Source organism: Aotus nancymaae, unplaced genomic scaffold, assembly GCF_030222135.1.
Source record: "Aotus nancymaae isolate 86718 unplaced genomic scaffold, 86718_ANA_hifiasm-v0.15.2.pri h1tg000014l, whole genome shotgun sequence".
NCBI classification, from domain to species: domain Eukaryota; kingdom Metazoa; phylum Chordata; class Mammalia; order Primates; family Aotidae; genus Aotus; species Aotus nancymaae.
Genome location: NW_026988425.1, coordinates 59,948,503 through 59,972,325, shown reverse-complemented (window position 1 = coordinate 59,972,325; position 23,823 = coordinate 59,948,503). Strand labels below are relative to the sequence as shown.

At 39.1% G+C, this 23,823-nt stretch overlaps 1 protein-coding gene across 1 annotated transcript in view; it reads right to left on the bottom strand.

Moving 5' to 3' along the window:
- The window catches only part of NLN (neurolysin), a 107,038-nt gene that overhangs the window by 76,655 nt on the left and 6,560 nt on the right, over positions 1–23,823 (bottom strand). The gene's annotated exons all lie outside the window — the stretch shown is intronic.

The window sequence follows — 23,823 nt, the reverse complement described above, 5'->3', positions numbered from 1 at the left end:
AAAAAACTTTTCAAGTTTAGCAAGAAAACATTTAAAAACTTATTTTCACATAACTAGATACAGTACATGCTCGGTATTAAAATTGGTATACTGAACACCAATTTTTTAAACCAAAATGTCATGTAAATTAAGAATGACAAATTGAGTTTAAGACTTGGAAAACAAATTCTGGGATAGCTATGGCATTATCCTAAAAAAAAAGAAAAAAGGAGAGAGATCCAAGATGGCTGATCACTAGCAGCTCGGGCTCCTAGCTCCCAGTGAAAGCGCAGAGAACGAGAGGACGCCACACTTTCAGACGAATATTAGTTGCTCACGGACCAGGAGATTCCCAGCAGAGGAGCCCCACGTGTCACCAGGGCGACTCTTGTGGCCGGCGCGGCGGTTTTGCTGGTGCCTTAGCGCGCCAGTTTTTGGTGCAGAGTCCGGAGATTCCCGGGCAGAAAAGAACCATCAATCTTAACACCGCTATTTTGGCCGGCGCAGTGGACTGCTCAGATTTCGGCGCTGGGAATCAACAAGTTGGACGTCTGCTCAGAGACCTACTTAGAAAGTTGGTAATTACAAAGACAACAGACAGATAAATATATAATGAAGGGAAGAAATCAGCGTAAAAAGGCAGAGAATACTCAAAATCAGAATGCCTCTCCCTCTACAGGGGATAGCAATTCCTCATCAGTAACGGAACAAGGCTTAATGGAGAACGAGTGTGTTCCAATAACAGAAGCAGGCTTCAAAACGTGGGTGATAAGAAACTTCTGTGAATTAAAAGAACTTGTTCTAACCCAATGCAAAGAAACTAAGAACCTTGAAAAAAGGTTTGACGAAATGTTAACGAGAATGGACAATTTAGAGAGGATTATAAGTGAATTGATGGAGCTGAAAAACACAACACGAGAACTTCGCGAAGCATGCACAAGTTTAAACAGTCGAATTGATCAAGTAGAAGAAAGGACATCAGAAGTCGGAACCAGCTCAGTGAAATGAAACGAGAAGACAAGATTGGAGAAAAAAGGATGAAAAGGAATGAGCAAAGTCTCCAGGAAATATGGGACTATGTGAAAAGACCTAATTTACGTTTGATAGGTGTACCTGAATGTGATGAAGAGAATGAATCCAAGTTGGAAAATACTCTTCAGGATATCATTCAGGACAATTTTCCCAACCTGGCAAGGCAGGATAATATTCAACTCCAGGTAATACAGAGAACACCACAAAGATACTCTTCAAGAAGACCAACCCCAAGGCACATAATTGCCAGATTTATTAGGGTTGAAATGAAGGAGAAAATACTAAGGGCAGCCAGAGAGAAAGGTCAGGTTACCCATAAAGGGAAACCTATCAGACTTACAGCAGATCTCTCAGCAGAAACCCTACAAGCCAGAAGAGTGGGGACCAATATTTAACATCCTTAAAGAAAAGAACTTTCAACCCAGAATTTCATATCCAGCCAAACTAAGCTTTATAATCGAAGGAAAAATTAAATCCTTTGCAAAAAAACAAGTACTTAGAGACTTCACCACCACCAGGCCTGCTTTACAAGAGCTTCTGAAAGAAGCACTATACATATAAAGGAACAACCAATATCAGCCTTTCCAAAAATATATCAAAAAGAAAAGAACATTAACACAACGAAAAATTTACACTCACTAATGGGCAAAACAGCCAGCTAGCATCAAATGCTAGTATTAAAGTTATATATATTCTAATTGGATAAAAAGCCAAAACCCATTGCTATGCTGCATCCAGACCCATCTCACATGCAACAATACACAAAGACTCAAAACAAAGAGAAGGAGGATGATTTATCAACCAATCAGAGAGTAAAAATAAACAAACAAAAAGCAGGAGATGCAATTCTTGCCTCTGATAAAGTAGACTTTAAAGTAACAAAGAGCAAAAGAGGCAAAGAAGGACATTACATAATGGCAAAAGGATCAATGTAACAAGAAGAGCTAACGATTTTATAGATCAACGAGACAGAAAATTAACAAGGACATCCAGGACTTGAACTCAGACCCGGAACAAGTAAACTTAATAAACATTTATAGAACTCTCCACTTCAAATACATAAAACATACATTACCACCTCACACCTATTCCATAAGTGACTATATAATTGGAAGTAAATCACTCCTCAGTAATCGCATAGCATTTCATAGGTTTAAATGAAATACTGGTTGGCTGCTCGTTTGTTATTTTCTTCCCTTATTCCTTCCTGTTTACATCAAGTATAATTATTGGTATAAAAGAGGTTTTCAATACCCATTACTAAACTGCATTCTAGCCTGGGCAAGAAAGTAATATTCCCATTCTCTCTCTCTCTTTCTCTTCCTTTTTCCTCCTCTTCTTTATTCTTTTTCTTTCTTTCTTTCAAAAAAAAAAAAAAGAAAAAAGAAAAAAGAAATTATTAAGAATAATGATAACAGTCTTTATTCCCTTAAAACATTCAAGCTAGTAATACTGATGCCATGTTTCTCTCTATCAATCAATCCATATACATATATATATATATATAATTTTAGGGCTTAAAAATAAAATGTTATATTTAGTAGCTAACATGTATTGTGTGTTTAGGAATGGTTCAAAATATTGTCCATGCAGTAACTCACTCAGTCCTCTAGCCACCCTCTGAGTTATATACTGTGGTTAGTCTTATTTTACTGAAGAGAAAACTAAAACACAGAGAAATAACTTGCTTAAAGTCACGCAGCTAGTTGTAGGGTCACAGATAGGATTGAAAGCCAGGCAGTACTGATCCAGAACCCATGCTCTTAGCCGCTATGATCAGCTTCATTTCTATTGTCTTACAGGACCCCAAAACAACCTTATAAGGTAGGTAGGGCATTACTCATTCCCTTCTAATGAAGCAATTAAAGCCTCAGAGAGGCTAAGTGACTTGTTTAAGGCCATTCACCCAGCTAATACTTATGAGCATGTACTGTATCTAGTTACGTGATAGGCAATGGGGATAAATGGCAAATTGTCTTGGACGCTGACATTCTAATATAGTAGAAAGGACAAATGGATAAACAGGTAATTATACTACACTGAGATGAGTGCTACGACAAGGGTAAGCAGAGAGAACTTTGAAAGACCAAAGAAGGGAACCTCATTCTGGTCTTGGAGCAGGGGGAATGTGTGTCAAGAAAGATTTTCTAGAAAAAGCAACTAGCAAATCAACATTTGAACAATGTGTAAGAAGGGGAGAGAAGGCTGAAAAGGTAAGTAGGGACTAGCAAATCAAGAGCCTTGGGAATCATCAGGTAATCCAACCTTGGTTGGGCACCATGGCTCATGCCTATAATCCCAATATTTTGAGATGCTGAGGTAGGCAGATTGCTTGAGGTCCAGTGTTTGAGACCAGCCTGGGCAAAAGAGTGAAACACTGTCTCTACAAAACATTAAAACAACAATGATAACAATAAAAAACTCCCTCAAACATCCAATCTTATTCTGAAGGCAGTTTGAGAGTCATTGAAGGGTTTTAATCAGGTGAGAGATAGATTTGTGTTCTATTAGTGAAATTACTCAAATTATAATGAGTTGAAACGTTTGTAAAAGAGATCATTCAAGAGAGAAGTTGTTCTTGGGGCTGTAATTGGGGCTCATGATTAAAGTATACAAAGTTAGGAAACGGGGAATCGGAATGATTTAAAATATATTCAGGAGTTACACTCCATAGGACTTGGTACTGAATGGATGGAGCGGGTGGAGGTGAGAGAGTCAAGAGAGTCAAGGGAAAGGAGGCTTTCTGGGGAAAAAAAGAGAAACTCAATTTTGGACAAGCCAAGTTTGAAGTGGCTACAGTACATGCAAGAGGAAGTCATTAATATTAAGTGGTTATTGTACTTACACGAGTACCCAAGGGAGTTTGCAGAGTGAGAAGTGAAAAGCATTGAGGTCCTAACTCTAGTATGATCAGTGAGGTAGAAGGAACATTAGGCCAAAACAGGTTCTAAGAAGTTGTGACAAGTAAGCAGTGAAAACAGTACCAACTGTACAGATGTTGAGAAAAATTGAAAACTCTTTGTTGAATATGGCCGCAGAATGCCATTGATGACTAGCAAAAGCAGTGTTAAGGGAGCAGCAGGGGTATAGGTCAGACTACTATGATGGAGGAATAAGAAGGAAATGATGAACTGGAGAGAGTGCACCTAGGCAATTCTCTGGATTTGTCCATGAAAATAAGGAGAGCTAACGCAGTGTAGCTGGAAAGGGCTGAGACACAGAATATACATTTTTTAGATAGGAGAGACCTAAATATTGACCTCCTCAACTTCCTCTCCACAAGAACTCATGTCCACATACTGGTTGATGCTTACAACTCAAGGCTGCCAGGCTATTTTCTAATCCATTTTCACATTTCTTCTTCCACCAGTTGAGTTACATACAAACCAATGGTTAAGCCTGTTGTTCCAAAACCTGTTTATGCCTGTTATGCTTATCTTCATGTAATTTAAATATTTGACTGATTAAATGTATACAAAATTTAAAAACTGTTATTCTAGGATAGATAAAAAGTTTTAGAAATACTTTAAAAAAGAGAGTTACAAGAAAAAAATGAACTCCCACAAAAAACTTGTCCTTATGAAAGACTGGGAAAGGAACTGTGACAATTCAGAAGGCTGCTGAATTAATATTGCTTATATGTTTCTTTATATTCATGTTCCACTTTCAAGAAGCTGAAATTGAAAATCAAAGATGAGGCATTAAAGGTATAGTTTGTACAAGGACAGTGAGGAATGCCAATCAAATCATTTATAGTTAACAAAAGGCCTTGGTTTTAGATCAAAAGATTTGGGAATAAATATACACTTATGTTTTAAATTTGCGCAAGATATTTAAGAAATTTATCATACTTATGATTCTACTTGAAACCCTTTTAAAAATTACATTATGAAGATATTTAGAGTAAGATCCCTACAGAGATAGGAAGAAATGTACATGAGCAGAGCAATGTTTTAGACAGAAAGAGAATCTATAGTCTCAGTAAAATCAATAAAACAATAAAATAGGAGTAGTCAGGTTATAGTAAAAATGTGAGATATTTGAATTTAAGACCTCAAGGGTTAAGCAGTTTCTTTGCAAGAGTGTAAGAAAACAAGAGTCTAGTTTGGGTAAATTGCCTATATGAACACTGGAGTCCAGCAGGTTGATGGTGGAGCCTGGGAGTAGAAAGGAAGACTGAAGCAGGAGCCCGAGAATCTGAAGAAGAAACTCCCAACTGATTGGGAAAGACAACATGAGCAGGGTATCAAATGGGAAAACCAGATCATGAGCCTCAGGTGTTTTTACACAATGGTGAAGAAGTGCTGGACATCACGGCCATGGTGGGTGGAGGTGGCCTCTGGGGGACAAGAAGATACTGATCTGATCTTTCCTCCTTACTTTGTGGTATGGTATGTGGGAGGAAGAGGGATGCACGGGAAATATTTTTGTCAGGGTTCAACGGATTTTAGAAGAGGTCAGGAAGAGAAGGGAAGATCCAGGGAAGAGTATGAAAAAGTAGAGGAGTATATTTATCATAGGACAAGGGTTCCAGAAACAACAATGGAGAAATCAGTGGAACAGATGGTTAGATACACATTGGTTGTCTAGCCATTCACCTCTTCCCCTATGTAATTATATGCACATCTTCCTCCCAACACTCATGCACCCCCAAACAGTTCATGTTCTTTGAAGGTAGCTGCCCCTACCCTCAGTACTCTTGCTTGGAATGCTATGAGAGAAGGGGGTCTCATTCCCACTAAGTGTGAGTACACTTGTGTCCTTGATTGCACCTGGCAGTCATTCTATGAGAAAGAGTATAATCTGATTTATGGTAAAACAGACACTTTGAATGTCAGAATAAAGGAGGAAACCAACTATTTAAAGACATCATAAAGCTCATAGATCAACTAATTCTAAAGCCTGACTGTTCCAGTTACAATTCGGTAAGTCCCCTCTATGGTGAAGTCTGTTAGAATGGGGTTTTATATTATCCTCATAAAGGATCTTACTGATAAAGGAATAAGTATAGGGAAAAACCAACAGTATGAAGGTCAGAGTACAAGAAATGGCAGAGGAGTAGAGGGTCTCACATACTTGGTGTTGGCGCAAAATAATAAAGATGTGAAGTTCAGTTTATATAGTTGGCTGAAAATTTCCAAAATAATTATTTCTGCCAACAGAGGCCACTAAGAAAGAGTCAGTCATGGTCATGACAGACTGTACTGTCAAGAAAGCCCCAGTATAGGTGAAAAGGCTGGCCCTGTGATGACTGAGTTACATGAATATTAAACAGAAGAACGACTAAAACATAGGATGTATACATCTAAATACCCTGTTCTTTTCACCACTCCTCTTAGTATAAACCAATGACTATACTAAAACATAGGATGTATACATTTAAATACCCTGTTGTTTTCACCACTCCTCTTAGTATAAACCAATGACTATAGACAAACTTCCATTACTATTCAGGTTTTTTTTTTTTTGAGACAGTCTCTCACTCTGTTGCCCAGGCTAGAGTGCAGTGGCGCAATCTTGGCTTATTGCAACCTCTGCCTCCTGGGTTAAAGTGATTCTCATGCCTCAGCCTCCTGAGTAGCTGGAATTACAAGCTTGTGTCACTACGCCTGACTAGTTTTTTGTATTTTTATTAGAGACAGGGTTTCACCATGTTGGCCAGACTGGTCTCAAACTCCTAACCTGAAGTGATCCACTTGCCTTGCCTTCCGATGTGTTGAGATTATAGGCGTGAGCCACCATGCCCAGCCTATTATTCAGCTTTAAAAGAAAATTACTTCAAGCATTTCAATGATAAGATGACCTTCACTGGTTTTCATCTATTTCCTAACATTTACTGGAAGGTTGGGTGGTCACAGTATATCTGATTGTTTGTTTGTTAAGTTTTATTTTATTTTTAATTGACACATAATAATTGTGCATCTTTATAGGGTACAGTGTGATGTTTAATACATGTATACACTGTGTAATGATCAAACCAGGTTAATTAGCATATCTATCACTTCAAACACTTGTCATTTCTCTGCAGTGGGAAAGTTAAACTGATAAAGATGTCAATACCTCCACCTTGTCTGGACACATATACACTTTATAGTTTCCAAGGCAACTAATGAAAAGCTATTTTTCCCTTAATGTAATATTATCCCCTGAACCTGGAAGGGCTAAAAAGACAGAAACAAAAGTTAGAAATCATGATGTCATGGGTCAACTGAATATATTAAAATTTTTATTTTAATACTTTTTTTTTCTCACCTTCTGGGATTTTACCTTAATTCTTTTCAGGATTCATAATTCTTGTTACCAAAGAAAAGGAATAGTGACAGGGGAATGCCTTATACTTCTAAGTAAAACATTTGATCTACTGAGTACTTTCTTTCTGCATTGTCTGCTTTTCCTCTCCCACCTTCATTTTGTGGAGCTTCCCTCCTCTTCCCCTTTGTTACATTTTCAAGCTCACCCAATGCTTTGGATGCTGATACGTTGATCTCATCTTCCCCTTCAGTGCCTCTGCAGCCCTGGAAAAAGAACTGAACCTGGGTGGGAAAACCAGTGCACCTGTAGTCATTCCAGCAGCTGTGCTTGTATCCTCGAGAATCTGGTGAAGATTTTTCTCTGACTTTTTGCAACTGAGAGCTACATAAGTTGAAAGCAGACAACGGCATGAGCCTGTCTTTTCCTACAGTAGTTATTATGTCTAATAATTTGAAAATGAAAACATAGATTAAATCTGAGATTCCTGTTGTCTAATTAAACACTAGATTTTTTTTCTTCTCTAAAATTCCAGGATCTTTATTATTTCTGTCTCAATCATACCTTCATGCTCCTCTGTTCTCAAAGCATTTTTCAAAACACGACCTTTGGAAACAGGGTCTCACTCTCTTACCCAGGCTAGAGCCCAGTGATGCAATAATGGCTCACTGTAGTCTCAACCTCCTGGGCTCGGGTGATCCTCTTGCCTGAGCCTCCCGAGTAGCTGGGACTATAGGTGTGCGCCCACACCTGGCTGAATTTTTGTACCTTTTGTAGAAATGTGGTTTTGCCATGTTGCCCAGGTGGGTCTTGAACTCCTAAGCTCAAGCAATCCTTCCACCTCAGCTTCCCAAAGTGTTGGGATGACAAGCATGAGCCACTACACCAGGCCAGCCCTGTGAAATTTCTAACCAAGAAATAATACAGAATACCATGGTGGAATTGACAGAAAGGTGCATTTGTTAGCACTGTAATCTCCTGTGTCCAAAATAATATAATAATAGTAATGATAATAATAACAGTGCTTAGGCAAAGGAAGAAAGCTAGATAAATTTAGCTAGACAGAGATCACCAGGTTACAGAATTTCATCGGGACGAAGGAGTATGCCATAGTTGTTCTGAGTTAATTATTGCCTTGAGACTTCTGTAAAACATTTTATGGAATGTACTTTCAGAAATGTTGATTTATGGGGTTCATTTTCTTTTGAAGCATAGTTTAAAGTCCTCTACTTCCACTCATCAAGGCTTTGACCATTCCAGTTCACCCAGATCTGAGCTTCTATCACCTTTCATCTGTGCCATTCATTTTAGACATTTAAATTACTGTCATCACCTGTTCAATTAGTTTGTTTTATATTCTGAATGAAACTAGGACTTTCTCAAGCACAATGGCCATTGTATATTTCTTTCATCACAAACCCCCACCCCAAAGCACTGCACACTGATGAGCAGACAGATGTTCATTATATATTTGAAACAAGATGGGACAAATATGGCGAAAACATGAAAGCAACACCATCCTCCTTCATCATCACAAGTAAACATTCACACAGGGAAACATGTTTTATTAGAGCCAAGGCTATAGTGAAACTATATTATGTAAAGTTTTACAACTTCTACCCCCTACCAATTTATGTTTTTCCATCCCTTTCCTTGTCACCGTGCCACTGTGTTGTACTACATGGTTTGCAGGACATTTCCAGAAATTCATCACTTGGCAAATATTCCTAGAATTTGCTTTTCAAGTAATGTTTCTCTATAAGCTGCTCTTGAGGTCTGTATTAAATCAATTTCCCCCCCAACTGGAATTCCTGTATAAGTTTAATTATTTCTCTTGTCTGGCTATTACATCGGAAATACTCTAATCCTGATTTCCACTATTCACAAAGTTGTCTTTCTAGCCACTGTTTTGACTGAATCACCCCTCTCCTCACAACTTCTCATGTCATAGCCCAAGTCCGGGGTCCTTTCATCAGAGAATATAGGACTCCTTTATTTCTGATTTCTGCAATGCCAAATCCCAGCTACACCCTTGGAGACTTACCTGTTTCTCTTACTCCTTCCTTATTTTCTTATTTCTCTTTTTTATTTATTTCTCTCTCTTTCTTTACTTTTTTAAAAGACAGGGTCTCAGCCAGGTGCGGTGGCTCACGCCTGTAATCCCAGTACTTTGGAAGGTTGAGGGAGGTGGATCACGAAGTCAGGAGTTCAAGACCAGCCTGGCCAAGCTGGGAAAACCCTGTCTCCACTAAAAATACAAAAATTAGCTGGGTATGGTGGTGTGTGCCTGTAATCCCAGCTACTTGGGAGACTGAGGCAGGAGAATTGCTTGAACTGGGACCTGGGAGGCAGAGGTTGCAGTGAGCCGAGATCGTGCCACTGCACTCCAGCCTGGGCCACAAACCAAGGCTCCTCTCAAAAAACAAAAAACAAAAAAACACTAGGGTCTCATTCTGTAGCCCAGGCTAGAGTGCAGTGGTACAGTCATAGCTTACTGTAAACTAGGCCTCCTGGACTCAAGCAATCCTCCTGCGTTAGCCTCCCAAGTAGCTAGGACTACAGGTGTGTGCCACCATGCCCAACTAATTTTAAAATTTTAATAGAGGTGGAGTCTTGCTATGTTGCCGACAGTGAGCAACTCCTGGGCTCAAGCAATCCACCTGCTTTGGCCTCCCTAAGTGCTGAGCTTATAGGCATGAGCTACCGCGCCTGGCCAACTTACCTATTTCTTCAGATACTTAGTCCATTTGTTTCTTCAAGCTGTCAGCCAAGTAGCACATTATCCACTAGACTTGTGTGTGCAGTCCAACACAGCAGGCACATGTGGTTATTTAAATAAATTACGAGTAAATAAAATTAAAAGTTCAGTTTTTCAGTTGTACCAGGCACAATTCAAATATTCAACAGCCACTTGTAGTAAGTAGGCATGACATTGGACAGCGCAGACAGAGAATGTTTTCCCCACTGTAGAAAGTTTGAAAGGACAGCACTGATTAGACAATCTCCTTCCTGAGATTCCATGTGATCCACATGCCTGCCAAGTGGCCCTGCCTGTACCCTTCCTTGGGTAACCTTTCTCCTTTCCACCCACAAACCAGGTTCTTCCTTCTCTGGAAGGAAGAAAGGACAGAGAAAGAGAGGAAGGGAGAATTTTACTGAGTAGCTCATGTGTGCAGAGAGTGTTAAAACACTCATCTAATCCTCCTAACACAGAGAAATAAGTCGGAGCAAGCACTACTTTCAAGAGCATAGTGTGGCAGCGGCAGAAAAGACTTTCAGTTCTTTCTGCAGGGAGCAGGGCCAAGGGTATTGATAATATGATTAGAATATAAAAATGGCTTTTCTACAAGACTGTTTAAATTTCATGCCCTTATTATTTTACAAGTGAGAATTAATCCTATTCACTGATTGAGCTTACTAAGGTAGAAGTTACAAAAGTTTACCTAAAGGTTCCTGATACTAGACCTCTAACACAGAAAACATATGTGAACTTACTGTTTTCTCTCTGCTCTGTGTCCTTTCATACCATACATTTTGCCACTGTCCCACAGGTTCAGCATCACCAGCTGGTGCAGCTCTCCCCTCATGCCAGTCTCTCTCTCTGATACTCAACCCCCACTACATCCTCAACCTTGTCACAGGGTACTGGCTTTTCCACTTTGCCTTAACTGTAACTTGGATTCCTGGGGAATGCACTGCCTCTCCTATGAAGTGCACTGACATTCTCTCAAGCTCCTCACACTATGAGGCCTTGACACAGGGTAAACCTCTCCTTGATCCCCAAAGGGGTGTCCGAGTCATTCCTGTACTACAATTCTAATCCTTGGAGGCTACTGGCTTCTTGATACATCCCTTACTCTGTTGCTGTCATCAACTAAACTCTGCCATTTTCTCACATCCACCAATCATTTAGCTCTACAGTCCCTGTATTAGTCTTATTTTCATACCACTATGAAGAAATACCCAAGGCTGGATAATTTATAAGGAAAAAGAAGTATAATGAACTCACAGTTTCACATGGCTAGGAGGCCTCACAATTATGGCAGAAGGTGAAGGAGAAGGAAAGTCACATTTACATGGCGGCAGGCAAGAGAGCATGTGCAGGGGAACTACCCTTTATAAAACCATCAGATCTCCTGAGACTTATTCACTATCATGAGAACAGCACAGGAAAAATCAGCCCCCATGATTTAATTACCCCCCATTGGGTCCCTCCCATGATACATGGGGATTATGGGAGCTATAATTCAAGACGAGATTTGGGTAGGGACAGCTAAACCATATCAGTCCCCTTCTAAAGTTCCATAGTCATTCCGGGGAGACTCTAAGGGTGGGTGGACAAGGCTTATCGCTCCCTTAACTTCCCTTAAGTTTCTTTTCTTTTTCTCCCTCTTTTCTTTTTGGGACAGGGTCTTGTTTTGTTGCCCAGGCTGGAGTGCAGAGGTGTGATCATAACTCACTGCAGCCTCAACGTCCTGGGGTTAAGTACTTGATCCTCCCATTCCCCTAAGTAAAACAAAATAGCCTCGCTAATTATAAATTTTTGTAGAGAAGGAGTTTCCCTATGTTGCCCAGGCTGGTCTCAAATTCCTGGGCTCAAGCAATTCTCCTACCTTGGCCTCCCAAAGTGCTGGAATTACAGGCATGAGCCACTGTGCACAGACAACTTCACTTTCCTAAACTATTTCACTCCAAGAAACTTTGTGTTTATTCTTCTTACCACCCACTTGGAGATGCTCCTTGGAAATGATAAAGTCAACTATTCCCCTCTAATCACAACCTTCTATCTCTTCAGCTTCTATTTATCCACTCCCATGATTCTTAGTTTTCCATCTCTCCCTTAGAACTCCAGTCCTTTAATCCCTCTATTTTCTCAGTCTAACAGATTTCTCCCTCAGCTCCACCCTCAGACCTGGATGACTGCTGTACTTTGGCAGGCTCCACTCTGGCTCTCCGGTGTCTGCAGATCAGCTCAGGAGAGATAAGGGGATGTGCCCATGCAAATTTTGCCAATACCATCCTGCAACTATGCTCTGAGTGCCTAAGACTCCAGAATTCCTTGCTCGAATGGCTCCTAGAATCTGTGTGGGCCCCTTCCCAGGGTCCATCTTCCTGAGGGTGAACTGCGCCATTGGTTTGTACATATCCTGCACCGAGGGTTGGCCATTAAGAGCATCCCTGCAATCAGAGTGCAATCGGAGTTTGGACATATAAGTAGGGGCACATGTGAGGCCTTCGTGGTATAGGAGGGGGTCAGGGGTGGGTTTCCAACTGTCTCACCCCAGGTTGCACAACTGTTAGAAGCGAGCTTCATCTATCAGGTCAACCATCTCTCACCAAAACCCCAACTTCCAGTCCTTCAGCTATATCAATCTTAAAAACCTTTGCACAGGACCATTTTAACCAGCTACCTTCTCTATTCTTACAACAGGTTCTAAACAGAGCTATGGGTTTTGATAATATTATGTCATGGCCTCTGATTTTAGTTGGACTTCCAAGGCTTCAGGAAAATCCATCCACAAACATCTGCCTCCCACTACCTATTACTTCGAACTGTGACCAGCCTCTCGGAATTTCTCCTCACCATCAGTAGCTGACCTCGCTGCGTACATTACTGAAGCCATCGCACAGAAGTTCCTTCCACTTCCTTCCTACGAACATAGCTGCATCTGTATCATCCTCTTCTCTTTACTCCTAACTAGCATAAGAGGAATCTGACTTGTCAATTTCTTGCTCTGTGCTGGGTCCTATCTGATCTCTTCTGGAGACACCACCCCATGAAATATCATCTCTCTTAGCAAAATCTTAAATGTCTCATTTGTACTGCCTCTTTATACAAACAAATGTGCTGGAATGCTTACATTTCTCTACCTAATAAAACAAAACAAAAACTTCCTTGATCTTGGGTTCCCCACTAGACACAACTATTTCTCTCTTTCCCTTCATCCTGAAGATTTTTTCAAAGTGGTCCAGCCAGCCTCGCTATCATTTTGCTCTTACGTCCCACTCACTCTTCACCCTACTTCAATCTGGGTCCTGGTCTCATAAAAAAATGGTAACTGCTCTCATCAAGGTCCCCAGTGATTTCTACTAAATGCAACAGACATTCTTCACTATTTACATGTTGACCTTTTGTGATAGATGACAGTGTTTTCCACTCTTTCCTGTTTTTGACTCCCTCTTTTTTTTTTTTCAAACTTTTCCCTCCTTGGGCTTTTGTGATAATGATTTGCTGTTCCTTCGTGATTTTTTATCATCATTTGTCTTTTTTAGTTTTTTTTCTGTGTGTGTGTGTATGTGGTTTATCCCCCGCCCCACCGCCGCCTTAGGATTCCTTAGAGCTCTGCAGGATTCAGTTCTACGGCCTCTTTTCTCTTTTCATCTTGCGCACCATGCCTGTTACATTTTGTATGGCTACACACACCACCCATAGCTAAAGACTTCCAGATCTGTACCTCCAGCACAAATCTCCTGAGTTCTAGACCCATATGTCCAACTGCCTGTTGGGTAGCACCACTTGGATGTCAATGGTCACCTTAAATCCAGTATGTCTAAAATTAAATTGCTCATCTTCCTTGCCCCCAGAACCAAATCTGTCCTCCTTCTTTATTCCTTATCTCAAGGACGATCACTAGTATGTACTCAGTGTCCAAATCAGAAACCCAGAAGGTTCTTTCTGGATGCCTTCTAATCTATTCTCCAGATTGCCTGCAGAGTAATCATCCTAAAATGTAAATCTGATCATGACACTCCCTTTCAGTGGCATGGTTCCCCAGTGACTACAGGATCAAGTTCAAGTTACCTACTTCTGAATCTGCCTGTAACTACCACGCTGGCTTTCTCAGTGCCATGCTTTTGCTCTCATATCTATGCTCCAGACATAATGAACTACTTTCACATCCCCCTCAAACTGTTAAGCTCTCCTCAGGCCTTTGCCTGTGCAGTTGTGAAAGTAGTTTATTATGTCTGGACCTAATCAAGAGTTTACGTGCATTTCTTATTTAATCCTCCCAGTAAGCCAAGAGGAAGATGTTACAACCAAATTTACTGGGTATAGAGAAGTAAAGTAGCTTGTTCAAGGTCACATAGCATTTGTGCAGTTGGGATTCAATCCCAAGCCTGACTCCAGAGCCCATATTCTTTTGTATTTTTACTTATAAACTGAAAAGTATCTGAGGGCCCTTATTCTTTACTATCCTATACTGATGCTGCAACTGTCATCCCAGAAAAGAAAATCATCAACTTTCTCACCAATTGCACTTCTCTGATTTTCTACCTTGCTTCTAATGGGGAGAGAATAAGGTGAATTAAGGCATAAATGCTTACGTCACATGTCTGACTTGTTATCTACACCACTCCCTGAGAGATTGCTGCAGAAGCTGTGGAGGAGTGCCCCAATTTAGCTTTCATCCAGCTGAAAAACAGGTCACATAGGCTTGAGCAGCTTTTTAGTCACCTTCTCAAAGAGTAAGACTACTCAAACCCGGATGACCTGGAGGGCTGCCCTTTGCACCCAGGTCTCATTTTTTTTCCAGTGTACTCCCAGGAAATGGCAAAATTTTCCTTAAAGTACTCAAGCAAACAAATAATCTATATATTTTATTGATGAGGTTCAGCTAAGGCTTTTTTTTTGATAGAGGCTTGCTCTCACCTAGGCTGTAGTGCAATGGCGTGATTTCGGCTCACTGTAACCTCTGTCTCTGGGTTCAAGTGATTCTCCTGCCTCAGCCCCATGAGTAGCTAAGATTATAAGTGTGTACCACCATGCCTGGCTAATTTTTGTATTTTTAGTAGAGACAAGGTTTCACCATGTTGGCCAGGCTGGTCTCGAACTCCTGACCTCAGGTTATCCTCTTGCGTTGACCTCCCAAAGTGCTGGGATTACAGGTGTGAGCCACTGCACCCAGCCTCAGCTGAGGCATCCTAAGAAAACACTCTATGTAATAAATGTTGGTTCTTTATTTCCTATTGATTTTTTGATAGGATTTATTGACTTGTTACTATCATCTGGAATTATACCCATAATTCAGACACCACCAAAAAAAAAAAAAAAAAAAAAAAAGGCCGGGGGGGAGAGGCTTATTTTAAAAGGATTTCCCATGAAATAGTTGATTCAGTTATTCCTTCGGCAATTATTTACCGAGGTTACAAAGATGAATAAGACAAAGTTATTACCTTTCAGGAGCTTATAGACTTGTGAGGAAGAAATATGAAAAGAGACATCAGAATATCAGGTAGCAGGCTGGGTGTGGTGGCTCATGCCTATAATCCCAGCACTTTGGGAGGCCAAGGAGAAAGGATCACTTGAGCCCAGGAGTTTTAAGACTAGCCCAGGCAACATGGTGAGACCGCATCTGTAGTCCCAGCTACTTGGGAGGCTCGCTTCATCCCAGGAGGTCAAGGCTACAGTGAGCCACAATTGTGCCACTGAACTTCAGCCTGGGCAACAAAGTAGACCCTGCCTCTAAAAATAATAATAATAAAATAAAAGACTATCAGGTAGCAAATTCTCTATAAATAAAGCAATGGGGAATGAAGAGGACAGTGTGTGCGACTCTGCCTTGGGGAGTCCAGGAAAGACTGCAATGAGGATGTAACTTCTAAACTGGCTGAGTCTTTCACGATAGCTGTATGAGGTAAGGTGGGTACACAGGTTTAATGGGGTGTGGAGGGAAGGTAGGTAAGGCTAAAATAGGTTAGACCAGACTGTGTGTCTTTTTAGTGACTTTCATAAATAAACCAATAAAGGAAACAAAAATGCTTTAATTGGGTTAGAAATTTCTGATGCACAATATATTAAGATGATGAACAGTTTGGGGCTTAAAGACAGTATTGAATATTGGTGGCTGCTAAGTCTTGTAAGAAATTCTGGGGCCATTCTTTTTTGTTTTCCGTAACTATGTTTCTTCTTTATCTCTCATTCTGCACATACATCCATACAGACATAATCTTAGAACTCAGTTATCCTCTTTCATACTGTTTGTAAAAAATAATTTTTAAATCATTATTGGCTATTCATAAACAGCTAATAGAGTTGATCTGAATATTATACTTCTATTTTATTTCAACCAGGATTCATGGAAAGTCGTCTAAGTGTATTCTAGAAAATGTTACGCACAGTTATGTCTAACTAAAAGTTCTTAAGTTCATTGTGTCAGGATCTATATGTCAGTTAGTTATTTGTTCTACATAATCTGTATTAAAAAGTTTAAAAATAAATGATACTTCTTTTGAAGATTGTTTCGGCCTTTTTTTTATCTGTAAGGCAAAATGCCTATGTTTATAATTTAAGCCCCTATATAGTTCCTGGTACTTAGTAAATATTTGTTGATGAAATTAAAATCCATGTGAATACTGAGCTTTATTACTACCCAATGCTAGCCACAGCTAGGCTGACTGATCTGCTTCCCCAGGTCAGGAGAGGAATGAAGACATTTTCCCTTGTAATTCTACTAAATGTAAGCTCTTTGGGAATGTGGTCCATGTCTTAGTCATTTTTGTATTTCTTGGCAAATGTGGAAGAATGTGTTCAGCATATAACACATATGTTTTAAGTGTTCAATCAATGAGTATAGAAAAGTTATGAAAATCTAAATTTCTCTGTCCTAAAATGACCACTAAGTTCAGTCCTAGACACCAAGACAAATGATAAAGCAACCAAAAGAAGATGCTAAAACAACAACAGAGTTGTTGAAGAAAAGTAATTATGTGAGAGACATATCATAAAGAGACTCTGAGTCATGGATTGGTAATCTACAACACATGCCAGTACACTTGAAAAGCAAAGTGCTACAATTTGACTGCTCTTGCCTCCACCTGCTGGTATAGGAAAGTAATGTTTTAGGTTGGGCAGAAATTGTTTAGCAGCAATAGAAAAATGCTAGGAAAATAGTGGGCTTTCAAAGTTCCCTTGCCAAGATAATATATAAACTTCCTATAAACAACCATTCACAAAACTGTACACCATGAACTCAGCTACAAGTATTTTGAGTATAGAGAAGAACTACCTTAAATATGGAGACATTCTGGCCTTTATTCTGAGTAGCCTCTAGTATCTGGTAAAGTCAAAAGCATTATGAGTTTTCTTTCATTGCACAGTATCTTTTTTTATACTGACAAAAATCGCATTTAAATTTGAGGACTAGAAAGACCATTACAACTTCAGTGGTCTAATCTTGGTCTTATACAGTATAAATATACTATTTATTTTGAACAGTGCTACATACATCCTTAATATGTACAACTTCCACTAGCAGTAAGACTTAAAAGTAGAAATGATTACACAAAGGTTCCTATAGGAATGAACAATGACTTATTTTCAACTCTTGTTAAAAAATGTTCATGATCCATGTTTTTAAAAAGGTAATTTTATTTTAGATTTTGTACTGTGCTCTTGTTTCCAAATTGTATTGTAAATAAAGGAAAAGGAACTCTTCAAAATTTTCTTTTTTAAGAGATATGAATAAAAATTTTTGAATATTAGAAACTACTTAACATCATATGAAAAACTGTATGATTTGTAATATTTCTGCCACTGACAAATAGAACATTTAGAAAAGGTTCATATTATAAAGTTGAACAAAAATCTCAGGTTCTAAAAAATAAGTAACAAAAGATAATTGATTAATTTTCTTCTAATTTTGTATATGACACAGCTGGCTTAATGATTACAGGTTCTAAATAAATTGATTATACATGAACTTGAGGAGGTTTCTTTTCTTAAATCCTATCCCTGGCTTATATAAAGCCACCTGAGACCACAGAGCATCTAAAATCAAGTGCTGCTTCATAAATGAAATCAAGTATTCCTTGATTCATTATTAAAGGGGCTATCCACATACATGGAAAACCACAACTCAAACATTCCCCTTTTATTTTTCTCTAGAAACATGAATAAATTGCTTTTGACACACTTAATTGGTGTTTGGGGCATACTTTTCACAATTGAAGTCCTTAGTAAATTACTCAGGAGAGAGACTCTCCTCTTTCAGCACATTATTTAATACTTAGGATTGTGTGTGTGTCATTTACACTGGGTAGTTTGTGGTGTAAATGATGATGCCTAGATCCTCATCTAAGGTCTGGCTGATAGCCAGTTTGCTTTTCTTTTTAAGACTGGTTCAGTCAAAAATAAGTGTTTATTATTTTTACATGTGACAATGGTATTGTAATCATGTTTTTGAAAAAAACATTTCACAAAGTGATCTACAGATTGAATGCAATCCCTATCAAAATACCAATGACATTCTTCACAGAAATAGAAAAATAATCTCAAAATTCGTATGAAACCACAAAAGGCTTCAAATAACCAAAGCGATTTTGAGCAAAAAGAATAAAGTTGGAGGTATCATATTACCTGACTTCAAAATATATTACAAAGGCTGGGCACAGTGGCTCATGCCTGTAATCCCAGCATTTTGAGAGGCGAAGGCAGGCAGATCGCTTGAGGTTAGGAGTTCAAGACCAGCCTGGCCAACTGGTGAAACTCTATCTCTACTAAAAATACAAAATTAGCTGGGTGTGGTGGCACACGCCTGTAATCCCAGTTACTTACTTGGGTGGCTGAAGCAGGAGAGTCTCTTGTACCCGGGAGGGAGAGGTTGCAGTGAGCCAAGATCGTGCCACTGCACTCCAGCCTAGGCGACAGAGTGAGACTCCCTCTCAAAAAAAAAAAAATTACACATATGTAATATATATATATATTATAAAGCTATAGTAACCAAACAGCATGGTACTGGCATTAAAAACTTACATATAGTTGATGGAACAGCCTAGAAAGCCCAGAAAGCCCAGAAAAAAATCCACACATTTATGGCCAACCGATTTTTGACAAAGATGTCAGGAACACACAATGGAGAAAAGACAGTCTCCAGCGAACGATGTTGGGAAAACTGGAGATCCACATGCAGAGGAATGAAATTAGGCCCTCATCTTATCCCATGTACAAAAATCACTGAAAATGGATTAAAGACATAAATATAAGATCGTAAACTGTGAAACTACTAGAAGAAAACTGTTAAAGTTTAAATGTTTGTCCCATGTGAAACTTGTGTTGAAACTGAATCCTCAGTGTAACAGTATTAAGAGGTGGAGCTGTTAAGAGATGATTGGGTCATGAGGGCAAAGCCTTCATAAATGGATTAATCCATTCATGAATTAGTGGGTGAATTAATGGATCAATGGGGATTAATAGGAGTGGGTTAGTTATCAGAAGAGTAGATCTGTCATAGGAGCCAGTTTGGTTCTCAGTGTGCCCCACTCACCAGGTGATGTCCTCCACCATGTTATGACACACTGAGAAGACCCTCACCAGATGCAGCCCCTTGACCTTGTACTTCCCAGCTTCCAGAACTGTAAATAATAAATTTATTTTCTTTATAAATTACCTATCCTCAGGCATTCAATTACAGCCACAGAAAATGAACTAAGACAGAAAATATATGGGAAAAGCTCCATAACATTAGTGTGGGCAATGATTTTTTTTATGTGACCCCAAAAGCAGAGTCAACAAAAGCAAAAGTAGACAAATGGGATTACATCAAAATAATAAGTACAGCAAAGGAAACAATAAACGGAATGAAGAGACAACCTACAGAATGGGAGAAAATATTTGCAAACTATATATCTGATAAGGGGTTAACATCCAAAATATATAAGTAACTCAATAGCAAGAAAATAACCCCATTAAAAATGGGCAAAAGACTCAAATAGACATTTCTCAAAAGATGATATATAAATGGCAAATAGGTATATGGAAAAAAAACGCTCAACATCGACATTAGGGAAATGCAAATTAAAACCACAATGAGACATCATCTCACACCTGTTAAAATAGCTATTATGGAAAAGACCAAAGATAGCAAGTCTTTGGTGGAGAAAGGGAACCCTCACACACTGTTGGTAGGAATATGAATTCATACAGCCATTATAGAAAACAGTATGGAGGTTTCTCAAAATATTAAAAATAGAACTACTATAAAATCTAACAATCCCACTACTGGGTATATTTCTTTAAGAAATGAAATGAGTATATGTAAGAGATATCTGCACTCTCATTGCTTGCTACATATTATTCACAATAGATAAGATATGGAATCAAGTGTCCATCAGCTGACGAATATAGAAAATGTGGTATACATACACAATGAAATATTATTCAGCCATAAAAAAGGAAATCCTGTCATTTGTGACAACATGGATGAACCTAGTGAACACTATTAACTGAAATAAGCCAGCAACAGAAAGACACATATAGCATGATCTCACTCATACGTAGAATGTAAAAAAGTTGATCTCATAGAAGTACTATAGAAAGTAGAATTGGTCAGGCGTGGTGGTTCACGTCTGTAATCCCAGCACTTTGGGAGGCAGAGGCAGGCAGATCACCTGAGGTCACGAGTTTGAGACCAGCCTGGCCAACATGGTGAAACTCTGTCTCTACCAAAAATGCAAAAATTAGCTTGGTGTGGTGGTGTATGCCTGTGATCCCAGCTATTTAGGAGGCTGAGGCAGGAGAATCGCTTGAACCTGGGAGGCAGAGGGGAAAAAAAGGTAGAATGGTGGTTACCAGGAGCTGGGGTGATTATGAGTGTGAGGAGGGAGTTGAAGAGATGCTGGTCAAGAAACATAAAATTTCAATTAGATAGGAAGAATGAGTTCAAAAGATCTATTGTACTACAGGAGGATTATAGTTAATAATATATTGTATTTTTTTTGTTTCATTTTTGAAACAGGATCTCGCTCTGTTGCTCAGGCTGGAGTGCAGTGGTACAATCATGGCTCACCACAACCTTTGCCTCCTGGGCTTAATCAATCCTCTCACTTCAGCCTCCTCTGAAGTGTGCCACTACATCTGGCTTTTTACATTTTTTGTAGAGATGGAGTCTCACTATGTTGCCCAGGCTGGTCTTGAACTCGTGAGCTCAAGTGATCTGTTCACCTTCGCTTCCCAAGGTGCTGAGATTACAGGTGTGAGCCACCATGCCCAGCCGGCCTTTTAACAAATAATCAAAATAAGAAACAGCCCTATGAAGTCTACTTCTGCATTTACTACATAAGTAGTGTTCTTGAGGCTATGATTCATTGCATTACTCAATTTCCCCTGTGCAATGGATCCACATGATAAATTTATCTCACAAACAGTATCAGAAAAATCTTTGTTCATGACAATTCTTAACAATGTTTTTCCTTTGCTTTACTGCCAAAAAGCTCATAGTGAAATTCCATACCTAATGAAAGCAACTAGACTAATCCTAAGGTTCCTTCTATTTTTTGGCCTAACATTCTTTGCTCTTTACATTATTTCATATATATGTATCTATATGTACACACATGTATATAATATACTATATAATATTTTTAGGTAAGCAGTCACAAATTAATTTTGAGAGTATAAAATAAATGTCAGCAAATAATACCAACCTAAGTGCCTTGCAAACAGAATCTAAATTTTCTTTATATATCTGTCTTCGTAATATTTAGCATAGTCTCCTGCATATAGTACTCAGTTATTATTTATGGCATGAGTGAATGATGATTTGAAGCTTATATATAAGCTCCTTATATGGTTTCAATCAGCTATATTCCACTACACACCATTTCTGTAACTTTACAATTTTCAGTTCACTAAAAACATTTTTGATGAGCAGTTACACAAATTACTGAGTATCTTTGGGCCCCTTTTGCCTTTCTAAGAAAGTTTTTCATGTTTTTATTTCCCCTCAGCTACTTCTGTGCAGTTAGGAGAGCATAGTACTTATGGCACAGAGTGCTAGATTTTTATAGCAGGCATGAAATGCATTCCAGGATATGAATTTGTGATCATGGCTTCTTTGGATTCTGCTGGGTACTTTATCCACCAGGTAGGGAAAGCTGCATTATTTCTTTCTTGGTCTGACCAAGAAGTATGTCTGCTACTCTTAAGGATTATGCCCTGCCCAGTGACTGTACTCCCCAGTCCCAAGTAACTCCCAAGTCATCCGTGTCCAGAGTCTGACTTCTGTGTCTTGAGCTGATACCAGGCCCATCCAAGGGAAGCTTGCCTTCTGTTCTTCCAGCTTGGCTGCTTCTGACCCAGTATTTCAGAGATTAGCACCTCCTTCAATTTTTTCATATCCAGGCCAACATATCAGAAGAGCTTTGCTCCCAGAATATGAATTAACAAGAGTATTACTGTCCAGACCTACCAAGTGACTGTTTGAACGCTCCCAGTCATGACAATGAAATATTAAAAGGCATGCCTTGTGTTTTATTTGTTTTTTGCTTTTTTTTTTCTTTTTTAAAGATACGGTCTCATTCTGTTGCCCAGGCTGGACCACAGGTGCATGCCACCATGCCTGGTTAATTTTGTTGCTTGTTTGTTGGTAGAGATGGGAGTCTCACTTTGTTGCCTAGGCTGGTCTTGAACCCCTGGGCTCAAGCAATCCTCCTGTCTCAGCCTCCTAAAGTGTTGGGATTACAGGTGTGAGCCACCATGCCTGGCTAATGCCTTTTAATATATGGCTTCTCCTCTGCCTCATACTGTAATATACACTCAACATTCTTATGTATTTGCTGGTTAAGTATAGCCCTGACAGTTAGTTTATCTCACAAATTACTCAACTCTGTAATTCTGGCTGCTGCTGCTTCTTTTTTTTTTTTTTTTTTTTGAGACAGAGTCTTGCTCTGTCAAACAGGCTGGAGTTCAGTGGCATGAACATAGCTTAGTGCAGTCTTGACCTCCCGGGCTGAAGCGATCCTCCCACTTCAGCCTCCCAAGTAGCTAGGACCACAGGTGCATGCTACCACGCCTAAGTGGTAGCATGTTTTTTTGTATTTTTTGTAAAAACAGGGCTTTGCCATGTTGCCCAAGCTGATCTCGGGCTCCTGAGCTCAAGTGATCCACCTGTTTCAGCCTCCCAAAGTGCTGGGATTACAGGGGTAAACCACTGTGCCCAGCCAACTCTGTAATTTTTTGTTAATACAACTAGGTCTATTTTTCTTCTGTAAATAACTTTGATATAAAACAACTAGATCTAAATTGGCTTACCTAACATGTAGACATAGGCAAATGGTTTTTGCATGAAAAAAATTGCAACCAGCTACTTCATATAGGGCTTGAAATATCTACTTTCTACAGAAAGTTATACCTATAATTGTCACTATCAAAATAATAAATCTAGTCCTATACTCCCTATATACCAGTAGTGAACGCTGAATTTTCAGTTGTTATTAATAATGACATATTTTCATTCATCCTTTCAATGAATATATTTATTTAGCATCCATTATGTAATGACCATGTTAAGTAGTGGAAGTACAGAAATGAACAACAAAAAAATATGCTGCTGATTTCAGAAAACTTGTCATCTAGTGATGAAGACAAACACTATTAATAATAATGTTTATACTATGGAAGTATTAATACAGGATTCAGAGGGAAATAATTTAGTAGGGGTCTGGTAACTTCACCCTCAGTACAAAGCTAGATGATATTGATAGTACTTTTCACAATCTATTTTAGAGTTTGTTTACTTTTTGACCCCCTTAGAGTGAGGGAAAAACCCATGAGGACAGGAGTTGTTT